Here is a 25,431-nt window from a genome sequence, read left to right on the forward strand (position 1 = left end):
CTGCCCATGAAGAGGGGCATCATAATTTCAGGTTCTTCCTTCCATAGTTTGCTGACCTCCAAATAAATATTCCTCTTTCTCCCAACGATGATTGAAATTCCCATAACAAAAGGGAATTTTCCAATTGACAAGCAGGAAGAATGCTGATATTTGAGTTCATTATAAGGTATAATGGGAGATATTGGGTATTTTCCTGAAAACCTGAGATTAAACCTTAATAAAGTAGACATTTTTTTTTGTTACCAGAAGGAGCAATGAGATCGGATGGAGGTTAGAGCAAAAACTGGGAGAGGCTGAAGAAGAGAGAGACAAAGGAGTTGGGGGAGGACGATGAGGGAGAAGAGATAAAAAACAAAACTGGGAATCCAGATTACTTACAGTGGCACCTCCGAATCAAACTGTCCACTTTATGGATCTAAAACATATGTACCATGTCTCTTCACTACTTAGATTTCTTCGTGACTTCCCATTACTGATAGAATCCATTCCAAATCTTCATCAAGGAACACAAGGTCATTCAAACTTAAACCCTGTCTTTCTTCTCTGGTCATATCACACTCTTAATTATTTCCATTCTTGATCCCACCCTGTTCTTTCATACACATACCACTGTTCCTTCTACCTAATTCCTTCCTCTCTCCGCTCAGCCATCTGGCTAGCTCCAAATCAAACAGCACCTCTTTCGGAAAGTTTTCATTGAAATACACCCTTCTGAAAGCAAATGTGCATCTCTCCCTGATGTGAACTCCTTAACAGGCAGTACACATGTACGCATAGTACATGTTTAATAATGAAGATATCTACAAAATTGATGAGCCACAGTGCTTTATCAAGATCTTTGAAGATATGTGTGGAAAGGAAGAAGAAACAGATTTAGATTATAAACCCTCTAAGGGCAGGAACCATATCCTATTTTTCACAGCATACTAATTACTGTCATCCGTAAATGGATAGACAAAGCAGAATGACATGCAGGAGAACACAAACTCTGGAGAGATGCTGGCTTTGAATCCCCTGGTTCCACCAGCACCATTTGTGTGAACTTGGACAACAGCTTCCTCCAAAGGGTGCAGTGAGGACTAAAGAGCTACTATCTGTGAATGGCTTAAAACTGTAACTGGTATATGGGAAATACTATATATGCGGGTTTTTTTTTTTTAAAGATTTATTTATTTATTTGAGAGAGAGAGAGTGCACTCATAAGTGAGGGAGGGGCAGAAGGAAAGAATTTAAATAGGGAGCCCAGTGCTAAATTAGATGTCAGCACCCTGAGATCATGACCTGAGCCGAAACCAAGAGTTAGACGCTTAACTGACTGAGTCACCCAGGCATCCCTATATATGTGTTTTTTAAATGATAGTATAAAGAGCATAGAGTCAGAAAAACTGTTTCTGAGTCTGAGCTCTGCCTGGCACATGGTACCATAGGCATTTAATATGGGTGTAGCCGATTTAACAGAAAGGAATAGAACACTAGCTAATCACATCTCCCCTGTGTGGCACTTTGGGCAAACATGATTAATTAGATATTTTCCTTTGTTAAAGGATACTGTGTTTTATTGATAATGAAACTATTTATTGATTGATTGATAATGAAACTTTTTAAACTAAAAAATTTAACTGCAAATTGGGACATGATTCCCCAGCCAATATCATTTTTTGTCAAGGTAAACTTAAAAGGAGTATTTGAAGCCAAAAACAGGTTGAGCCTTTGTACACAGAACTGAGAGGGAACCAGTAGTCCACAGGAGGCCAAAATAAACAAACATGCATCTAGGTGCAAGGGAAGACAGATGCTTCCAAATATATCAGTGTCACTCAAGCGAAATGCACAGTGCCCAGAATTCCCTTCTCACATTATTTTCTTTCGTAATCACAGGATGCTCCTCTCTATTACAGCTGGCTCAAATAGAGCAGTGATTTCACATGAGGAGAGTGTATGTTCCAACTTTACGTTATTATTATTTTGAAAGGATCAGTTTAAGCAAGAGCAATGTAGCTCTTACCAGTGTATCTTATATAGAATATTGTAAATAAAGTATAATTCCTGGCCATATTTTCTAATACCTTTATAACAAAGACTGACATTTTAACTTGCATCTCAGCCTACAGATAATAATGGGAAGTGAGCTTGTCAGTCAAATTATGTTGTATTATCCTGTAATACAAACTGCTCCTGTCCTTGTCATATTTATAACACACTGTATCAGCAAAATGAAAATGGCCCAAGACCAAGGGGCAAGAACACTTTTAACCGGTCCAACAACAGGTGCACACACTGCATACATGAAATAAAAACTACGTGAATAATTATGTCAACCGCACCAGCAAATGCGGGATTATCAAATGCCAGAGGCAGCACTCTGGGAAATGAGAGCTCTTGATTACTCCTACAATTTTGAAGATATATTTTTAGTGGAAGAATTTAACCTGGCCACCACTATAACAACTTAACTTGAGACTCACAGGCCTGCGGAGACCTTGGGAAAGAATGAGTGTTACTGGATGTTAACATTCTGAACTCCCAGGTCAGTTCTCTCTCTCCCTTCTTCTAGAAAAATCTGAAAAATTATCCCTCAGAAATCACTTTGTGAGGCCATATAAAAGTCATTTTAATTTTTTCAAACATTTTATTGATTTATTTGAGAGGAGGGAAGAGGCAGAATGAGAGGGAGAAAGAGTCTTAAGCAGACTCCATGTTCAGCATGGAGCCCAACATGGGGCTCCATCTCTCAACCTGGAGATCACGACCCTGAGATCACAACCTGAGCAGAAATCAAGAGTCAGATGCTTAACTGATTTTGCCACCCAGGTGCCCCTATGAAAGTTATTTTAAAACTGAACACTTTTTGGGATGCCTGGGTGGCACAGTCTATCCAGCATTTGACTCTTGATTTCAGCTCAGGTCATTATCTCAGGGTTGTGATCTCAGGGTCATGAGATGGAGCCCTGCATCGGGGCTCCATGCACAATTGGGAGTCTGCTTGAGATTCTCTCCCTCTCCCTCTGCTCCTCCCCCCATTTGCACTCTTGCACTCTCTCTCAAATAAATAAATCTTAAAAAAACTGAACACTTATATTTTTATTGGAAAGACTTCAAAATCTGAAACCTTGATATCACATTAGATAAAGCAAAGGACAGAATGTTGTAATAAACAACCTGAAGTGTTAGATGCAGCAGTGTGGAGGAAGAACAGAGGAGGACCAGGGATCAGAAATCGGGAGGTGAATTCTGACTCTGCCACTTGCTTGTTTCATCCACAGGGGAGAGCTGTTCTATCTTTCTACATCCGAGTTTTCTCATCTGTATGGCTGAAGTAACAAATTCTACCTCATGAAGTTGTATGGGGAATTAAGTTAATTTGCAATATGAAAGTGTCCAACACAGTGCTCCATCAATAAATGATATCAATTATGAATAAAATTGAATAATAATATATTGTAACTCTGTTTTTCCATTAAGAAGTCCATAAGCATTAGGGGTGCCTGGGTGGCTCAGTCAGTTCAGCATGTGACTCTTGGTTTCAGCTCAGGTTCTGATCTCAGGGTTGTAAGATCAAGCCCTGCGTCAGTCTCCATGCTCAGCATGGAGTCTTCCTGGGACTCTCTCTCCCTCTCCCTCTGCCCCTCCTCCCTGCACTCTCTGTAAATAAATATTAGAGAAAAAAGAGAAGAATTCTATAATCTTTACAATTACTATAGTTTGGCATCTATCATAAAAAGCATTTTCTGCAATAAACTATATGTTTCCATGTATCTTGATACATGTTTTTCTCTATATGACTCATCACCTTTTATTTTTTATTAAGATTTTATTGATTTATTTGTGAGAAAGAGCATGAGGAGCACATGAGGAGGGGGGAGGGGCAGAGGGAGAGGGATAAGCAGACTTCCCACTGAGCATTGAACCCAATGCAGGACTTGATTCCAGGATCCTAGAATCATGACCTGAGCTGAAGGCAGATGCTTAACCAACTGAGCCACCCAGGCACCCAACTCATCACCTTTCAATGTAAAAATACAATTTATTTATTTATTATGTTTATTGTTTGTCTCCCCACACCATAAAAGGAAGTAAATGAAACCGTGTATTCTGTCTATTTTGTTCACTTTTGTTTCCCCAACCTAAGAATACTAGTAAGCACATAAGAGGCACATAATATATATTCTTTGAATGAAGGAATACAAACATCTTTTTTCCATAGGTATAAGTCTTGGTTATAAATACTACCATGGAAGATTGGGAATAGAAAGTGGTGAACATTTGTATTAAGAAACTTATTTCAGCAGAGTTTCAAATAGTAGCAAGAATGACAAAAGTAGGATTGAATGTTTGAGCAAAGTAATGAATTTGCAGTAGAAAAATCAAATAAAGGGCTATATTATAAAAGTATATTTCTCAGGTACTTATAGTATTAAAAAATCTTCAACCAAGACTTACCACAAAAGCAAGAAATATAGCTCTTTAAAATATAGTAAGGATGAAAAATAAAACTTGGGTGTTTTTCACATGACAGAGAATTTTTTTCTAGATTTATTAAAGTAGCTATGTATTTATGACACCTTTTGATGCTCAAATACAAATCATATAGTAGACCTTGGATGTGTGTTATATATAACTAAAAGTCAAATTGCCTTGCTGGTCTAGATCTTTGACATTTTAGAAATATTGCTGAGTCTAGCATAGTGAATTATGTTTTAATTTTTCCATTATAAGAATGAAATAGGGATTTATTTTTTACCCATTGGTGAAATTTGTACTTATTTTAGAGAATTCAAGAAATAACATGGAGTTTTCTTGGATGCATATCCTACACTTTTTTCCACTTAAAATTTATTTATAATTACAGGACAGTTTAGGAACCACGGGTTCCCTGGATATGCAGGAAGAGCCTCATGAGAATGTTCCTTACCCAAACAAATCTTTAGTTAATCTCCACCTTTATCTCACAACTGACTCAAATGGATCTCAAGCCCACCATGGAAGGAATGCACACTGAGTCTCAGACCTACTTCATGACAATGAGCACCTTCTGACTGCACTCCTAAACTGCACCTTAGAGCTACTGACTAACCCATGAACAACCAATGGAAGGCAAATTTGCTCATCTGTGCCTCTATGAAAGTTGTAAACAATAATAGAGAAACAAAAGCAATAAAGTTTCAATACAAAAAATGTATTTCCAATACAGCTTTGATGAAACGGCACCCACTTAAATAGTTATTCCCAAAATCCATCATCACCTATTTCTCAATCTATCTTTCCCTTTGGTGCTCTTCATAATTTGTAGTTATATATTCCTTGTTTAATGTCTGCCTTTTACACAAATTTGTACCTTTCATGAAAGCCTAGAGGGGTCTGCTTTAGTGGTTGTACATAAGTTTACAATCAAGGTCTAAGTAAGAGGGAATGGATGAATGAATGAGCAAATGAGTGAATGCATGAATGCAAACTATGAGTTCACTATTTGTAAACATGTGTTTATTTTACTTACTATCTGGTGGAAACACTGACTAGAAAAATCTCAGTTGGAAGCTTCGACATTTACAACTTAAGCCATAATATATCTATGGTTTTTTCATCCCTAATGACTCTCTCCCGCACTTCGCTACAACCAACCACTCCAATGACCACATCTTGGACTTTGTGGTTCCCCAAACATCCCCACCTCTGAAATTATAAAATGAGATATTCCATTCTCTGATCGCATTGAGCATGTATTTCCATCTCTTCTCATATATTCCCAATACATCAGTTCCTCAACCACTAGTCTTCCTTTCTAATGCCGACTTTCACCTAGCCTCTTTTTTACCTTCTTCCTCTGCGGTTTGGATTCCCTGGTCCAACACTCCAATCACTCCCTACCCAGTATATTAAATTCCCTTGCTCCACTGCATTTGCATCATTCACACGGTAGAGCTTCAAGCAAGGAAGAGCTGGGCACACAGTGGTTAACAAGGCAGACAAGCCTCTGCCCCCACAGAGCTGACAGCCCATTAAGGAAAGCAGATATAAACAACTAGGTATAATAAAATACGACATGCCAGGTAAATCGGGAGGACTAGAGCACAGCAGAAACTGAGACCCAAAGATCTCAGTAGCCTGCCTGTCCTGCACCTGGGCTGGGTTGCTGAGAGCTCTTAAGAAAAGTACCCAGATGGACAGATTCTGGTTGGCAAAACCAGTTTGGTCTTCAGGGTCCCCAGACTATCCTGCTATGATTCCCTTGTCAATTCTCTCTCACGTTCTCCGTAGTGACTAACTTCCCCACTCCCCAGCTACCTTCTTATTTCTACAGATAACTGCCTCCCATTCACAGAGGAAATTAGCACTATTAGAAGAAAACACACTGGGTTAAATAGCCTCTGTTTTGGAAAACCCATAGCATATTGGCACAACCAACATTTCCTCTTTTCTGCTGACTTCCATAGAAGAAACTTGTCCTCCTCTCATCCACAGCTTATCACTCTGTTTATTCTCCGGATTCCATATCCCCCTTTCCTCCAGGCAACAAACCTCCTTCTAATTTCTACCCTCAAATCCCTGAGAACTTCATCCATCTTTTCTCCTTCTCCTGGATCCTTCATGTCCCCTCCCCCTTGGTTCTTTCTCAATGTTTATTCATTCATTCACTTAGCTCTTTAATATTTTTGAACACTTTCTATATGACAGGCACGGTGTTAGGCTCTGAGCAATGTAACAGTGAAGAACCTGACAAAGCCCTACCCCTCACTGATGTCACATTTAGTGGGAGGAGCAATAAACAATGAATGAAATCTAATGCAAGGTATAAAATCCCTGGTCTGGGTAAAGTGTTAAAGAATGACCCTGGAGCTCTTTTAGATGCTGTTACTTGTGTTACGTATGTTGTGTGTGAAATAAAATGAGAGAAGAAAGAAAAGTCTTGGAGAGAAAAGAAGGGTAGAGAAATTAAAAGAGGAAGTTCTTGAAGGTCAGCACCATAGGTACTTTTTATTGTGAATGGCAAATATGCTCAGGTAGGCGATAAGAAGTAACTGGCAATGAGGAAAAAAGTGAAGGTAATTCAACATTGCTCATTATTTTTTTAAGTAGCTAGTAGGAAACCAAAACCTCATTGAGTAGTAGAGATTTTAAAAGTTGGCAACTTCATGCTGGTCTTTCTCCCTGGGGACAACCTCAATGAACTTTGATTCCTTTTACTAAAAGCCATAGCAGGGAAGAGACAAAGGAGGAAAACTGGGAGGGTATTTTCTTGTTTTATTTTGTTTTCTGGATGGATGGGCCTCCTGAGAGAAGTCCAGAAGGCCAGACTTTAACTTCCTAAATCACAAGATTTCCTAAGAACTATATGCCATCATTCCTGTAATACAGAAAAGCTCTTAAAAAAATGGAAGTACCCCATGACCTGGGCGATCACACTGTAAAGAGATACGTGAGACCTGTCCTAAGAAGAAGTCACATGGGGGGAGGGAGAGCACCGGAAGTGCACTGGGAGGGGAGAGGCAGTAAGTACTGCATTGTGGAGCCTGGTTTGGGGGTAGAAAGAGCAAGAAGCAGCAACAGGACACAAATCACGATGTGTATAACTAAGAGAGGAGTGAGGTACAGAGGATGAAAACCTCCCAAAAGAAAGGATTTGCCATGAAGGTATTAAGCAAGCAGAGAGGGAGGCTTTAAGCCTGACAGACTAGAAGAACAGCGGGCACAAAAGAGGAAAATGGAAGAGAATATCAGGACAGACCCTGATCTGGCCATCCTATGCTAGAAAACACTGAATGATAAATAACGTCATAGCACCTTAATCCACTGGAACATCAGCGATACTGAGACTTCAGGGATATATAATGCTTTTTGTTGATCAGTAAAGACTTCCCACCACATCTGTAATATCTGAAGGTCGACCCTGAGAATTCCCAGGTCATCTGTATGTTTGATGCCCAGTCTCCTCACTCACTACCTGGAACAACACCGTGCCTTTCTAAATGAGGCACGAGTGTAGAGTTTGTGTAGCTGGGGGGAAAGAGGAGAGTCTAGTGGAGGGCAAGTGGCAAGACAGAAGAGAGAAGGCAGACTGAACAGCTTCTGGGCTCTTCAGACTCCAGTGAACGCACAGGCACGCATGCCGGTTGCAGCTGGAACCCTTGTGCCGCTCGCTCTTTCCCCAGGCTGACCCTCACACATAGCAGGAATCTTGGAGACGGAGAGAAATTAAAACTGAAGCCAAGAACACAAGAACAGTGATGTGTCCTCCAGCCCGTGTCCAGTGTCTCCCCTTCAAGCCTTGCAGCTGTAGCTGGCTAGCAAACTCTACCCCACTGAGGTCTCAGCCACTCCAACCAATGTGGAGGAACTTCGAGTCCCCTCTCTGCTCCTCCCAGTTGCTCTTTTTCTCTTTCTAGCTGTTTTGAAAGTCATATGAAGCATCTTTTTCAGCCCCCTCTGGAGGCTTTTCCTCCAACTACTTCAAGGCTCCCCCTCGGTTGAAGAGCCACCCACGATGTACAGCTGTGGGTCTTCAGTTTACTGTTTGCTCTAACTTTACAGACATAACAAAGACCCAGCTGAGATTACAAAAACACAGGGATGGCTGGGAGATGGTGCTCATGATAGTGTCCTTGGAGATATCTTTAAGCGTAAGATAAAGCTCTAAATGAGATCGGGAGAGACCGTAGGTTGTTTTTTCTTTGGGTGCATTTGATTTTGCTTCCTATTTTGGATCAAATAAAAACCACTCCCAAGTGTTCTTTAGTCTCTTCTCCTTCCTTCTGCTTTCCTGTCTCTTCAATCTTCCCCCTTCTCAGTCTCCCCTTAATCAGACAAGCACAAAGAGTTTAAGAGGAGGAAGTTCCTTTCTTCCCATCCTCAAGCCCTGATCACGTTTGTAGGTTTTAGAGTAAATACTCTCTAGCTGCCTGATCCTTACCACAGTGTCAGCAGTAGTTGAAGGACATCCGTAATGAAGAAAATACAAAATCGACAATCCACAATTGTGAAACACCAAGCAGAAAACAAGGGGAGACCTTGTTCTTTTGAAAATTTTAAAATAATAGCAAGTCTCTGTCCCCCCCATGCTCAAACAACGAGTTAATTCAGCAATTTGGTCTTAAAATAGCAAGTCCCTACAAAAGCAAAGAAATAGACAGGAAAGAGCACTGGCGTCTTTACAGCACTAACAATACCTAAGCATCATACAATCTACCAAACATTTTTACAGATGCCAGAGACTCTGAATCTCAGTCTGAGTCTTTTTTTTTTTTTTAAGATTTTTATTTATTTATTTGACAGAGACAGAGATAGCCAGCGAGAGAGGGAACACAAGCAGGGGGAGTGGGAGAGGAAGAAGCAGGCTCATAGCAGAGAAGCCTGATGTGGGGCTCGATCTCAGAACGCCGGGATCACGCCCTGAGCCGAAGGCAGACGCTTAACGACTGAGCCACCCAGGCGCCCCCTCAGTCTGAGTCTTTGCCAGCCAACTCCCCAAGGCCTTCTAAATCCTGGGTCTCCCCTCCACTTCCCACCCTCCATTCATTATCTGCTGATGCCACTTAAGCTCTACTTGATGTACTGCAATTTCCTCATCTACAAATAAGCACCAATCTTCCATCTTACTTTTCATGCTAGTGTAAGGATCAAAGGAGATTCAGTGAAGATAAAAAGTAGTCAAAAATATATAGCGTCATAAATGTAACACGCATTAATATCTCTTAAAGAAGTCATTGCATAAAAGAACCTCTTGACAAATTAAATTATTTTAAATTGTTAAAAGATAAACTGAGGCATATTTAACATTTTAAGAGTTCATTTGAGCAAAAATCCATTCCAGTCAGGCAGCCCCAAACCCAAAGTGGTTAGGAGTACACTCTGCCCATAGGAGCCAGGGGAAAGACTTATATAGAGAAAGTGTGGAAGCAAAGAATGGAAATTATTTGATTGGATATGGCTTGGTTTTTTGTGATTGGTTGTCCTTAGCATTTTGATTTTCTGATGTTGGGGCATTTACAGGCTTACGTCACAAAGGTACCAGAGCCACATCAGTCTAATGGCCTCTTTGTGTAATGAATTTAACGAAATAAAAATCTTAAAAATTCCAATCACGTGATTTCATAGAGGTTCTGTCAAATTACAAGTGGAATAGGATAAGGTACTGTTTATATATTAGGGGCATTAACACATTTAAAAATCATCGCTCATCATTTCTACTCTTTTTTTTTACAAAAATAGAATGTTAGAGCAAATGTACCTTGAAAAAAAATATAGCCATTGATATCATATATAACATGGACATACTTTTTAGATTTGGGTGCTAGATAAAAATTAGGCAGTAATGTTAATTGTATAACTAAATATGATTTAATTTTATACTTTGTTAGAACATTCTATAAATAAATTCACAATCAGGATATAAAAAACCTTTAGCACATTACATTCCCTCTTTATGGCTTAGAAGATAATGGTCGCCACTGTCTAGTTTTAGGATCTTCCCTAGCATTCACCTATTAAATTCCTGAGCTCCTCGCTTGCATTCTTCATTTCCTTCTTCATTCTCTTCTCTCCCCTCTCCCTGCCACAAGGCTCACCGCAAACCCACCCAGTTCATGATGTCGACCGTCCCCCTAGCCCTGCGGTCCTCGGTGCATTTCAACACCTCACAGACACGGGTCCCAGGCTTCGGCAGCAGGCCATCACAAGAACACATGTGCTGGCCAGCCTAGAATCTCTTTCAGCACCAGAAGGAACATGCCCCACTCTGCAGAGTCCAGCCTTAAAAAAACATCTGCCAGATGTAAGGGTAGAGTTCAGGCACGGAGTTGGGGATTAAGATTTTTCATCCACTGCTTACCCAGTCGCCATATTCAGACCCCCAGGAGGAGGAGGACAGGTTCTTAAACCCACTGCAAGTAAGTGTCTGATATTGTCAATCCCATGCAGACAGACTCTCTAGCTCCTGTCTTTCCCCCTCAGTACTCACACTCCTGTAGTAACCAATTTATCCAGATTCTCCCCAGAAATCCGGGGTCCCCGTGAACTGCACAGTTGGTGAAGGATGGAAAACCAACATACTCCCTGCATCTCCAGGGCAGGAAAGGTCAGCTGCAGTTCTTGTTTGAATGAAAGGCCACAGGATAGAAGCACATACCTCACAAACCCAGAGGAACCCTGCCTCATCGTACGCATGTGGGGGACGAAGGGTTAAGATGAATGGAGGAACAAGCGTTAAATATTCAGGCACCACACACCACATGAAAAAAACATCCTGCTTTAAGCCAAATTTATACCCGAAGTTTCCGTAAAGCACACGTTTATGCGTTGGCACTCATTCTATTATCTTGCTTGCTCTCAACACGCTTGTGGCTGTTTGCGCTCCATAGTCTCCTCATCTTATCCCTTCAGCTCACTGGCCTGTACTAACATACAACCTTGGCTCCCCTTGGGGACTAGCTGGGTAACACCTTCCCAGCCCGATGGAGACCCAGGAACCCTCTTTCCCATGCTTCCCCTGTAGAAGCCTCCACCTCGTCTCCCCTGATCCCGCTCATGTTGCCACATGCTATGCTATTACACCAACACATCGTAACACAATCTCACATATTCCCTTCAAAATCTATCTTAGAGCTTTCCAAATTACACACTCACTCTACAATGCTCAAGAATTTGCTGGCCAACTTTTTGCTTTAAAAATTGAAAATTGGCAGGAAATGACAGTATCTAGTAATACCACAAAATAAGCACTCTCTCTAGGGGAAAGAATAAGACATCATCTAATACTGCTATCAAATTTTCAGGTCCCTAAACTCTGTAATTCTTCCCTTAGGGGATGGATTATGTTGCAGAATAGTATTTGGCTTTTTTTCTGTGACTGGCTGGAAAAGTGAGTCCCCATCCTAGAGGTCCAGTTTATTCTTAAAGGGTCCAGCAGAAGGTCTTATAGGCCAGACCTAAAGAAGAAACCATCTCTTCTAGTGTAACAAATTGCTTTGGTCTTTTCAGGAAAGTGAGGACATCTTATAGATTGAGGAAGACCTGAATGGGTTGTCTGGGGAGACCAGAGTTTAAAAATCAACTGAAAGTACAAAAGAAAAATTTAAGGACCACGAGCCACCATGGGAAACTCTAAACTGGACACACAGCTTGAATTATACTAGATCGCATTCATCCATTCATTCAACTCATGTGCCAGGCACTGTCTCAACTCGATCCCCACCCTGATCCAGCTGCCAGTAATCTATTAGAAGGTTTTGTTTAAATGCTAGCCTTCACTGGGGTGCCTGGGTGGCTCAGTCAGTTAGGCATCTTACTCTTGATTTCAGCTCAGGTCATGATCTCGAGGTCCTTGGATTGAGCCCCACGTCCCATGCTGGGCTCCACAGTTAGTGCAAAGTCTGCTTGAGGATTCTCTCTCTCCTCTCTCTCTCTCTCTCTTCTTTTGACCCCCCCCCACTCATGCTCTCTCTCTCTCTCTCTCTCTCACGTACATAAATAAATCTTAAAACAAAACAAAACAAAACGCTAGACTTCACAGGGAGTAGTTACATTATCATAAATTCTTGGTTACTTTTTCAGGGTTTTCCTATGAATTGTGCTTAGGATCATGTGTATATCATTGGGGGATGAGACATCCTCCCATGTATAACCCAGAAAGGGGTTTCCTTTTAAAATGTCATTATTTTATATTAAAAACAGGAGAAAAGTTTATATTTCTGACAGAATATATTTTCACAAGTACATTTTATCTGTTCTCCAGCAAACACGTTTGTTTAAAGCGGACATAATATTACTTTAACCATTGTTTCTTTAAAAGAAAAATAATCAGCTTACCTGTTTTTCCCTCATTTTTATCTTCTCTTCCACAAAAAAGAAAATTAACTCTCCTCAAATCAATCCCCACTTTTAAAATAGCTTATGTAGCCCTAAAATATTTGGACAAGTAGGTTTAGCTTGCATATAGGAAGCTTCAAATGGGTTATTAATGTTTTCAGTGTTTACTCAAAAAAGACAGAGAGAGAGAGAGAGAGAATGTTAATAATAAAGGGAGGAGTGAGGGAAAACTTACTTGAAATCATTTCTGCCCTCTGGGTGTGTCTAGTAGGGAAGGTTTACTGCTCAATATGAAAGTCGACTTTCTGGTTGTTGCTTTGCTAAGGTCAGATAGTTCCCGCACTGCTACAAAAAAGTTAATTTCCTGTTCCATTTTTCCTGAAGCATTTGTGCACTTGGCTAAATTAATGCTAGATTTTCCACCAGGGAAGAACTAGGCTTACGGCTGAAACTATTGGAATGCTATTATACTTCCTATTGCTTGTTAAAGAAACAGTGAAACATCAAGAGGAAACTCAATTGTGACAGTGTAATTTTGGACTCCTAGTAGCATTCTGAAACATAACTGCATAACTTGACATTTGTGTAGCACATTATACTATAACTTTTTAATGAAAAAAGGAGTATTCTCCGTACTCACATTTATGTTGCCTATATGCATTCTTTTCCCTCAAGAGATGCTAAGTGCAGTGAGAATATTTTCATGACATTATCCTTTGGGATGTGTTAAATTAATTGAACACAGAGGCTATTAGACTGAAGTGGCTGTAATGCACGGTGGTCTAGGTAAGCAAACCAAAATCTCAGCCTGTAAATGCCTCAAGGTTAGCAAATTAAAACCTAAGGACAGGGGCGCCTGGGTAGCGCAGTCGTTAAGCGTCTGCCTTCGGCTCAGGGCGTGATCCCGGCGTTCCGGGATCGAGTCCCACATCGGGCTCCTCTGCTGGGAGCCTGCTTCTTCCTCTCCCACTCCCCCTGCTGTGTTCCCTCTCTCGCTGGCTGTCTCTCTGTCACATAAATAAATAAAATCTTTAAAAAAAAAAAAAAACAAACAACAACAAAAAAAAACCTAAGGACAACCAATCAAAAACAGCCAACTAGGCTTTAAGCTTTAGCCAATCAATAATTGTCTTACCTTCCTGTGCCTTTTCTCTATTAAAGTCTCTCCCTGAGCTCCTGATGAGGAGACACTCTTAACCACTTCCGGTTTGGTACTGCCTGATTAGAATCGATTTTTGCTCAAACAAACTCTTAAACTTTCCAACATGCCTCGGTTTATCTTTCAGCAGATGTGATCATGTTGACTCCCCTGCCTTTTATAATCTCCATGTTTTCCAAAACATTCTGAGCTACAGTGCCTACCTTGACCCCATGACATCTCTGTAACACATATTTCCATCCTTATGCCACAGGCTACAAAAAGAAACCAAAGAAGTCACTTGTCCATGGTTACTCAACTCTTCAGAATTGGAACTGGGCCCCCATTAGTTCTTTTTTCTTTCAGGTTTTTGTTTAAATTCGAGTTAGTTAACATATAAGGTAATGTTGGTTTCGGGAGTGGACTTCAGTGATTCATCACTTACATACAACACCCAGTGCTCATCGCAACAAGTGCCCTCCTTAACACCCTTTTCCTCTCACCTGGAGAGAGTGAGCGGGGCACAGCAGGGCACAGCAGGATCCGCCTCAGATACACTGACCTTTAACAGGTGTACCACCACCCCAACGCTTTTCCTTATGTCAAAACCAGGAAGAAACACCAAGACCTGGGGGCTATATTACTATTTAACGAATTCTCTTTTTTCCCCATAGATTATTATGAGGCTTTTCCCTTGCCTAACTCTCCCACACTGGTCACTTTTTCCAGATCCCTCTCTTACGCATAGTCGGAATATGCTTAGGACAGCAGATATGAGCTTTGATTTGTCAAAATTAGCTGTGAGGTGTGTTATAAGACACTGGCTATGAAAAGAATTAAAATACAAAAACTGGTGAATAATTTGCACTTTATAAGTCAGGGAAGATGTGCTACATTCCTACTACTTGTAGGTGAACACTTTCTTGAGCAGGAGGGGAAGGAAGTATCGTGCATCCGGGAAAAACCAGTGGAAAACTTGCGTTTGACTCATCTGGAGGTGTCGGAGAGAAACTCTGAAGACAGCTAGCATAGAATATGCTACCTTAAACTTTGGCCTAAGCAGAATATAATGAAGAAAGCACATAGGCTGAAGATCAAAAATAGGAACTACATAGGAGCATTCTTGAAAAAAATATATAATATAAGCCATTTATAGTGCTTGTTTTTGAGGTCAAATCTTAAATCCAGCTTTTGTGAGCAGGAAAAACACCAATATTTACTAAACACAAACCCTGGTCAGCCACCATGCTTGGTGCTTTCAGACACATATTCAATTCTCCCAGATCAGGCTTAGGTAGTTCCATTTTTCCAGTGAAGAAATTCAGAGTTTAGAAATCTAAGTAAAATCTGCCTATGACCTATACTAGTAAATGACACAGTTAGAATTTGAACCAGGTGCACCAAAGGCCATGTTTGTTCCACAACACGCCTGTGCTCTATTAGACTTCTTATTCAATGTACTTAACAGGTCAGAAGCCTTGATGGAGATAGTTGGTCTATTCCCACCAAAATGGAGGGTCTCAGAGCCTCCTCCCCCTTCCCTTAGGAAGGTGCTCCATCGGGATGCACTATAAGCAAATCGGCAGGGGTTCCACTGAGAGTCCCCAAGTAAGGATTAGAGATAACAAATGTAGTTATATTTCACAACACATGATTGGGCCCATTCTGCTCTTCCAAGTCCATGTGCTCTTCTTAATAATTATTTTGTGTCATCTATTATTTTGGATCGTAAGTGAATTAGCTTCCCTTAGTGAATTTAATTGAAAGTTAAAAATTTTTTTTCATTAAGATGCTTGTATATGGCAAAGACTCAATTTATAGTTTATTATTATACTCCTTTTTAACCCTGTACATAAGTCTAGATGTTTAGTTTTACATTTTGAACAAGTCTCTGAAAAGTGCAAACACTGACAAAGTACTATTTACCATGTAAATTTCCAACTTTGGTATAGTTTCTGTCAGAGAACACAAATCCTGTTTTAGAACATGAGCTCATCCTTTTAGTGAGAATGGCTTCTTAGAAAAAATATCCAAAGGAAACCAAAGGGAAAAATGAAACCAAACATTTCTTTCACCCCAAAAGGCCACAGACTCGAAGTTGATAACAGGAAGCACTTTTTATAATGTGAGTGTATCTAGCGGTTTCCATTTCACAGGGTTTATGTGAGTTTCCAATTCCATTAGAACAAGAAACAGAATTGCTTAGAGGGAGAAAGAAACAGAAGCTATTGCTACTATCTTGAAAAAAAAAAAACAAGAGAATGACACCCATAAACTGATTAATTCTTTGATTCATAGGAAATTTAACATAACTTGCTTAAATATGGGCTTCATCAAGACTTCATTAAAATTTATCTAACGTAAGCAAATTTGAATTTGTTTAAAATTATCTCGGTATGAACAATTTTTCACCCATGTGCATATTTCATTATAAAAATCTAACATAGCTCTAATCAACTATCTCAAAGAAATCCACAGGCATTAAATGCTCATCAGGCAGCCCAACTAACTCTGTAAAAGTCACATATCTGTTAGTATGCTGACATCATCTCCTGAGAGCCTCCTGTGCATAGACCCCTGTATTTAGATTCCCACCAGCATACTTTTTAAATATTTACCTTCAAATATGGTTAAAATATAAAAATACATAAAAAGAAAAGCCCAATTTTTAGTAGAATTAATCTGTTTAAAAAAAAAGGGAATTTCTTCATAGGGAGAGAGGTTAGATGATGGTGACCAAGAAGCCAAGAGAGATGGGAAGTAATTTAGAAAGCCACATTGGTTGGAAAAGGATCTTCTCCTTTTCCCCCTCCTCCTCTTTCTCCTTCTTCTTTTTTTTTTAAGATTTTATTTTATTTATTTGAGAGAGAGAGAGCATGCACATGAGCAGAGGAAGGAGCAGAGGGAGAGGGACAAGCAGACTCCACACTGAGTGCAGAGCCCAACGTGGGGTGCAATCCCACTACCCTGAGATCATGACCTGAGCTGAAATCAAGAGTCGGCTGCTTAACCAACTGAGTCACCTAGATGCCCCCTCCTTCTTCTTTTTTAAGTATGGTAGATACTTGAAATCTCTTACAGGATAAAGATCCCAATGAGACAAAAAGCTGAAGAGAAGGGAGAAATGGATGAAAATTGAAGCAGAGTCACTGTAGCAAAATGGGAGATGGTTAACCTTAGCCACAAGTATAAGAAGAGAGGGTACAGGAAGGAGTTCAAGGGATACTGGTACAAGAAAAAGATGGGGTGGAGGATCTGAGAGCTCAACAAAAATAAAAAAGAGAAGGAAGGAAGACTTCCTCTCATTTTTTCATCTCTGCTTTAAAGTAGGCTTTCTCTGATCCCCAAAGTCACAATTCATTCATTCATTTATTCATTGACTAGGTATTTATTCAGGGCTCACTAAGTGTCAGAGACTGTTTTGGCACTGGGGCCAGAAGCGACAAACAAGTTAAATCAAGTACTTGCTCTTAAGGAGCTCATATTGGATGTAGTGAGAAAAACAACAAACAAATAAATAAATATATGTTTGTTCAGAGTCCAAAATCTTAACCACTTTCCTCTTCTTCCCATCCAGTTCATCTCTCCACATTCTCAACTATAGCATATCATTATCCCAGCATCTTAAACTTAAAAAATAAAAAAACAAAAAAAATTTTTTAAAAGATTCAGCCCAAACCAAACACCTTGCCTACAGATAAGCAGGTCTGACTCTGACGGACATAGCAGCTTTGCCAAGTTTTGTCTTGATTCTAAAGGCTCATTTTAGGGGCACCTGGGTGGCGCAGTCGTTAAGCATCTGCTTTCAGCTCAGGGCGTGATCCCGGAGTTCTGGGATCGAGCCCCACATCAGGCTCCTCCACTAGGAGCCTGTTTCTTCCTCTCCCATTCCCCCTGCCTGTGTTTCCTCTTTCGCTGGCTGTCTTTGTCAAATAAATAAATAAAATCTTTAAAATAAATAAATAAATAAAGGCTCATTTTAGTGAAAAGACAACAGCTTAGACATAGGAGGAAAGGGAGAGAAACTCAACAAAGCTTTCCTCTCAGACGCTCCTTGCCCAGGTACTCATGTTCACTGCAGCAGTTACTTCTTGCTCCCCTATTCTGTGAAGGCCGAATGTTAGGGTCTGTAGGACTACAAGGATGAGTATATCCTCAAGGAAATTATATAATAGTTCATATTTCTTGAGCATTTTCTACGTGTCAGCCACTTTAAGTGCTTCACAAGATTTATCTCATTTAAGCTTCATGTTAGCCTTGTAAGGTAGGTGATAATATATCCATTTTGAGGTGAGAAAATGAAATCCTGAAGAGATGAAGAAATGTGCCCAAGGTAGCAAGGTAACAAGTGCTATTAATTTGACTCCAGAGCTCATGTGCTGAACTACCCTGCCTCCCCAATTCTATTAGTTTCCTAGGGCGGCCATAACAAAGTACCACAAAAGGTGGCTTAAAATAACAGACATGTATTGTCTCACAGTTCTGGAGGCTAGATACCTGAACTCAAGGTGTCAGCAGTGCCATGCTCCTCGGAAAACCGTAGGGACTGCTTCCTTGCCTCTTTCTAGCTTCTGGTGGTGTGCCAGCAATCTTTGGGGTTCCTTGACTTGTAGCTGCATACTCCAATCTCTGTCCTCATCATTACATGACATGCTTCCCATGTGTCTCTGTCTTTGCTTGACTGTCTTCTTATAATACCAGTTATATGGGATTAGGGGCCCATGATACTCCAGTGTGACCTCGTATTGACTAGATCTATGACAATCATATTTCTGAATTAGGTCACATTCTGAGGTTCTGGAGTTAGGATTTCAACATATCTTTTTTGAGGGGGACACGATTCAACCCATAATGCCAATGAATGGAGAGAGTATATGGAAATAGAATGGAGAGTATATGAATATAGAATGGAGATAGTATACGGAAATAGAATGGAGATAGTATATGGAAATAGAATGGAGATAGTATACAGAAATAGAATGGAGATAGTATATAGAATAGAATAAAGAGTATATGGAAACAGAATGGAGAGTATATGAAAATAGAATGGAGACAGTATATGGAAATAGAATGGATATAGTATACGGAAATAGAATGGAGATAATATACAGAAATAGAATGGAGAGTATATGGAAATAGAATGAAATATACAGAAATAGAATGGAGATAGTATGGGAAATAGAATGGAGACAGCTAGAAAAACACAGGTCTTACTCTAATCTTATCATCATTATCAAATCCATTTGTTACTCTGAAAGGCACTTCCTTTCCGTGAGCTTCATTTTTCTCACTTATAAAATAAAGATCTTGAACCTAATGATCTCCAACTTGTTTCCAGTTCTACATTCTCGTGTTTCTCATTTCTAAATAATTGTAATGAACAATAAGTTCTATTAGGGATGCTCAAGCACACATCAAGTCATGGAGATAAGGTCTGCCACCAAGAGGAGGTGAAATTCCAGTTTCCAGAATGCTTTAAGAATGTTTGTGAAGATTTCTAGAGATATTGATTAGGGCAGACTTGCTGGAGGGGACTCCAGGCAAAGGCAGAGATGGTGGCATTTGGAAACAAGGGTATGGCTGGCTTATGGATTACGAACAAAGGCAGAGTGGACATAAGGCCAGAAGAGGATGTTGGAACATACTAGGCATGAGAGGGATGGATACTATTCAAGTTAGTGTGTTCAGTGTAACAACTACTGAAGGATATTTAGGGAGACGCTAAAGGAGTTGCACATAGATGGCTTATAATGTGCAGTAGATTGAAGGGGAAACAATTAGGCTACTAAGAATAGTATAGATTAGTGGCAATGAGGACACAGCATTAAGACTATGAAGGTAAACTCTAAAAATTTGGAATATTAAATAGTTATCATCTGGGTTCATTTGGGGGACTTGGGAAAAGCCCACTTTATACCAGTCATGCAGGCTTGTTTTAAGGTGTTACTAAAATTACTTAGTATAATAAAGGGCCAGTTGTGCATCATGGTTTCAGAGAGAAATCAGAAGTCAGAGCTAGAAAAGGAACAGAATGTCTAAAGGCACTATATAAACCACAAAGAGGACATCTAGGAATAGGCCAGAAGCCAGGGGGTTGGAAACAGACTGGGAAACAATATACAAGTTGAGTTGGGTTGAAACAAATGGTTCTGAATAAGGGTTGTGAACAAGGCAAGAATGTCGTGGACTTTATGAAACAGTATAAATATAGTTAGTACTGCTCAACTGTACACACTAAAATGATGAAGAGGGTGAATTTTATATTTTGTGTTTTTTATCACAATGAAATTTTTTAAAAAAGGGTAACAATTAAAAAGAGAAAAAGAGAAACCTGAAAAATGTTGTGGCATTTCTAATTTGGAGCTGGCCATGTGGATCAGTGACAGGCCTACAGATTTAGTAAGGAGTAAGACCAGGTGGATTAGGTGGGGGCAAGGTAGAGAGAAAGAGCAAGTAGTATCAAATAAATCTAAGGTTTAAAACCTATTCATTCAGGAGAATGTGGAATGGGGGAGTCCTAGTCACAGACACAGGGAGGTCAAGAGGAGTCATGGATTTGGGCATGAAAATTTTGAAAGAAAAACATTTGAGTTTTCATAATTCTTATCACCCCTCAATAAAAGATAGCAAGAAATTGGAGATTCACCTCTGGGGGTTGGTTCAAGAGTGAGATCCAAGCTAGAAATATACCTGGATAGGTTATCTATACAGGTTGAAAATTAACAGTATGCGAAGTTGATATAATCACCAAGGGAAAGTATAAAACAAGACCACTGAATTTGGCAATGTCTACTTTTAGCATCAGAGGAAATGTACCCTGAAAGGAGACCACCAGTTATCCATAGAGATCAGAAAATAATACCATTGTGTCATGGAATTCAAAATTTCAGGAAAGAGTTGTTGACCAATAGTGTAAGATGCTTCAGAGAAGAAGGATGTGGATGAAAATAAATCATTTCATCTGATAGCCAAGGGCTCACTGAAGACAAGTTTTGGTAGAAAAGCCCAAATGTAAAGAAGGGATGGGTAGAAGTGGCCAGGAAGTGGGTTTGGTGGATTCTAGGTACAAAGAAAGCTTATTGTTATCAGTTATAAGATGTTTACTGGCCAAAGGAATGGTCCAATGGAAAGGTCTGAAATAGCAATATTGTAACTAAGAGAGAGTAACTCTGGAACCAGTTCTGGTAAAGGTAGAAAGGAGGTGTTCAAGAACACAAGAGGAAAGTAAGATTTGGCAAAGCAGAGGCATTGGGAAACAGCCTTGCAACTGGATCCCCTACCTTCAATTCTATTCCTTCCAGTCCATTCTGCAAGATGTGTTCTGGAATGTTCTCTACAACGTAAATCTATTTATGCCACTTTTTGCTTACCACTCTTCAGGGGTTCCCTGTTGCCTTCAGGATAGAATCCTTATCATGTCCACATTTCCACATCTAGACCCTGCTGAATTTTCTACCTCATTTATTTGCCTTCCTGCTCTGCTCCCCCCAACACATTACACACACACACACACACACACACGCACGCGCGCACATACACACATACCCCCACACTCTGAATCCTCCAAATCTATCAAGCCATTTAATTTCTTCTTTGTATATGTGACGTTTTCTGCTTGTAATACGTTTCTCTTTCCCCAATCTTTCTAACTACTGCTCATCTTTCAAAATGTTCTATTAAAGTTATGGATTTCCTAGCATTTTTTTAACTACCTATCTGTCTCACGGTGCCTTTTATTTCTGTGTCACCAGTGACTAGTACAGTGTCTGGCACAAACTGCTCAACAGATAGTCACTGAAGGAATGAAGAGAATGAAGGAATGCATGAACGAACTGAATTAGGAAGACAAAGGGTAAAGATGAAATGAGAATTTTTTTTCAGTTGGGAGGAGAGCTCTCCGTGAGATAATTACAAACATTTCACTTAAAGAGAGTGATGCCATTTCCCAAGAGTAAGAGCACATTTCAACATTTTCTGTGGCTTTTAGAAAGCAACATTATCATAACTACTGTATCAGACACCAGATCACCTTGCCTCACATACCCCTGCAGTGGACATTACTCACGCCATGACTGTGGTAAGCCATGGACACCATTTTTACCACCATGGCCACCACAGACCTGGGAGTTCCTATGTGCCATACTGATTGAGAAGGAGGAAACACCTTTGCCCTGACAGGACTGCACTCACTGAGGCCCTTGTTTCCCCAGTGGCCACCCTGAGCGTCCAGGTAACACTACGTGGAAGTAGCATGGGACAACTCTAACCAATGAAAGACAGAAGAAGGGAAAACCCAAGGGATAAATTGCTTGCCCTTCCTGCCCCTCCATCACAATGTCTGTTCTGAGAGCAGAGTTTAATATAGCCTCTCTGGTTGTGTCTCCCATAAACACACCTATTTGTCTTTGCTCTCCCAATTCCTTTTTCCCCCCTACTCTTGCATCCCTGGGATTGCAGCATCCAATAAAGTGTTAGCATGTAAGTGCTTGCCTCAGGTTCTGTCTATAGAAAACCTGGGCAAAACAAGCAATTTTTAGAAATTTTCAAATGTTAAATATATTATGCATTATTGGAGACACAAAGTTAGAGCATTTTTGTATGAAAACATTCGATTATTTGCATTGGATTATGGTTGTATACTGGGAAGAGTTGTTGTAGAGAGTAATCTCTGAAGGAGACTGGAGAGTCCAGAAGAAATGGAGAGTGAATAGTCAAGCAACAAAGAACTACTAATTCTCCTTGTGGAGCATCAACAGGAGACAATCAGTAACACATGGCTATGGTGAGTATAAACATATTCTCCAAATAGTAAAGTTTCCATTAAAGGAACGTATACTAAAGATGTATAGTAAGCATATTTTCTTCCATTGTGTCTGTATATAATTTAATGTGCTTCCTATGTTGTGAAATATTAAAGTGTTAGCTTCCAGGAAAAAAATAAATCTACTGAGTGATCTACTTCAGTGAAGACAAATGAAATTGTCTTCAGCTTACACATTAAATTGAAATAATTTTAAGACATGGCAGATTATCAGCCAAAATTCAAACAACTAAGGTTGGGAGAAAACCCAGAAGAAATGACAAAAGTACAGCTGCTTAGTAAGGTCCTTTGGAAAGTTCAAATGGAAAAAAGAATTAAAATTTGGCCAGAAGAGGGAGAGTACTCCCTCGCTATGGAAAGTTGGCATATACAAGACCATGATCTCAATCTGTATTGAAAACAGTTTTAGACAGTGAACCAAGTCCCAGCTGTAAAGGTGTTAAGGGCACAGTCAGTCACCCACTTTAAATATCTGCTACTACAGAACCCTCTGTTGCTAGGCTGATAAAGTACAAAAGGTCTTCTCTTAGAAAGAATCGCAACCAAAGAGACTGGGAAATAGTTACTGCTTATTCACAAAGTACGAAAACTATGATTCGAGAAAGACTGTGAGTGTATTTTAGTTTCTGAATGTTTATCCCTGTAGACACTACAGCATTCATCAAAACTCTTTTCCAAATGTCCTCACATGGATTCTTTCATTAAGATTTTGTTTTCCTTTTTTGGATTTATAAATCCAACCCCAACTTATACTTCCTGGAGGAGCAATTAAAGTTTAAATGCATTTCTTTTTAAGCATTTTGTTTGTTTCTTAGTATTTCTTTAGGTCTGAATATCTGCAGGGGATCATGATTTTTCCCAGACAAGTGTGCACATGCATATACACAATATTTTGTGTGAAATGTCTGCGTTTGGTAGTCATCTTATAAATCCAAATACTTCCTGGAATCCATGAACCTTAGGTCAAAATCAGCTATTTTAAGTAACTTTAAAAATCACTTTAAAATGAATGGATATTAGTAAGGGAAAGCCTTAGAAAAATGAACATTTTAGTTTGTAAATAAAAGTAATACCAAAACCTAAAATTTCTAAACAGAAACAATGTTTCTTCTATAAAAGCTATATTTTAGTCTTGAGGAAAATCTACACAAGCATCTCATCAGTGATTTTTTTTTAATGAACTTCATAAGGTAGCTCTTTTTGAGAAGGATCTATATATTGATCCCAGAGACATTTGTTTCTTCACTTTAGCTATCTTACAGAATATTTAATCTTTAAAACTGGATTATTATTTGATTCTCTTTTTTTTTTTTTTTGGAACATGTGTTATAAGGAGAACTAAGTTATATCTGGTTTTAACTAACTGCCACATGATTCTTTCCTTTCTATCTATAATAAAAACTGGCTCTAAACCAATGGCTGACACAAGTTAGTTAAAAATAGAGATACATGGCAAATGTTTGGAAATTGACTTTTTATATCCATGGGCTTCTGAATTATAATTATGAATTTAGAATCTTGCTTATGATTAAAATATTTAAGACTGTGAATAATTTGGGGGGGAAATCATGTGATTGGCATTTTTTTGTGTGTGAAGAAAATTCTAGAGTGAATGTTTTACACAAGCAGCCAATAAGTTTCAGATGGTTTATAAGTAGCAGGAGATCCAAGGCTGAAATGGAATTTTCTGTGATAGCCTACTAATAACAGTTAACATATGCCTGTGTTACAGGCAAAAGCAGGAGTCACATAAAGTCAAGCAGGGAGTAAGAAGAGCTGTAAGTTAATGAATAAAAACCTCTTTGTCCAAAATTCTTAGCACCAATTTTTGGTCTACTTAAAGACCAAAACCATCTCAAAAAAAAAAAAAAAAAAAGGAGCAAAGCCATTTCAAATCTTTTTTAAAGAAACTGTACTTATTAATATTGGAAAAAAAAACAAGAAGTGACTTTCCAAGTCACAGGTGACAACCATTAGAAATCTGATGTATTCAAAAAATGTAAATAATCCTAGTATAAATGAAAAAATACAGATTCTTCAGTGATGTTAGAACATTTAATAACTGACTCACACTTGCAGTTGGAGTTTCATCTGGAAACGTCTCTAGTTATATCATCTGTTATTCTTTGTCATGTTTCTTGACATTGTTGATAAACTAAGTCACTCAAATTTTTAAATTTTGTTTGTTCTAACCTATTATATTGTATTTCAAAAAGTTCTTACAGTTGTGGTTTCACCAATTGTTATCAGAGCCTTGAACTTATTTTGATTTCAGCACCAGTGCTGTGGTAGGAACCAGTGGGTGTACCAAGTTATCCTGCTAGCCCTGTGGTCTGCCTACACTTCTCTGAGTGTCCGCCATCTTACCTGTGCAATGATGGCAAGCATGCCCACCTTACCTACCTCACAGGGTTATGAGTCTGAAAGGAAATACATACAGGAGTTCTTGAAACAAGATGGTAGTAGTACTGGAGGCGTTAGAATTTCAACAGGAAATTCCGCTCCAAACAATATACCACAATCGTAGGATCTACCTAAACCTACTGCAGATATAAGATAGTACTTACAGGTTCCTAAACTATCTTGCTATACCTCTTGCTGGAGCATAGAAATCAGTTGGCTTTGCTGCCATGAATTTTTGCATACGTGTTTTTCTTTTTCCTTTTTCTTTTTT

At 39.4% G+C, this 25,431-nt stretch overlaps 1 protein-coding gene across 2 annotated transcripts in view; it reads right to left on the reverse strand.

The window, feature by feature from the left end:
- Window positions 1-25,431, reverse strand: part of CPED1 (cadherin like and PC-esterase domain containing 1) — a 265,116-nt gene that overhangs the window by 237,819 nt on the left and 1,866 nt on the right. The window lies entirely within an intron of this gene.

Source organism: Ursus maritimus, unplaced genomic scaffold, assembly GCF_017311325.1.
Source record: "Ursus maritimus isolate PB19 unplaced genomic scaffold, ASM1731132v1 scaffold_3, whole genome shotgun sequence".
Classification (NCBI taxonomy): domain Eukaryota; kingdom Metazoa; phylum Chordata; class Mammalia; order Carnivora; family Ursidae; genus Ursus; species Ursus maritimus.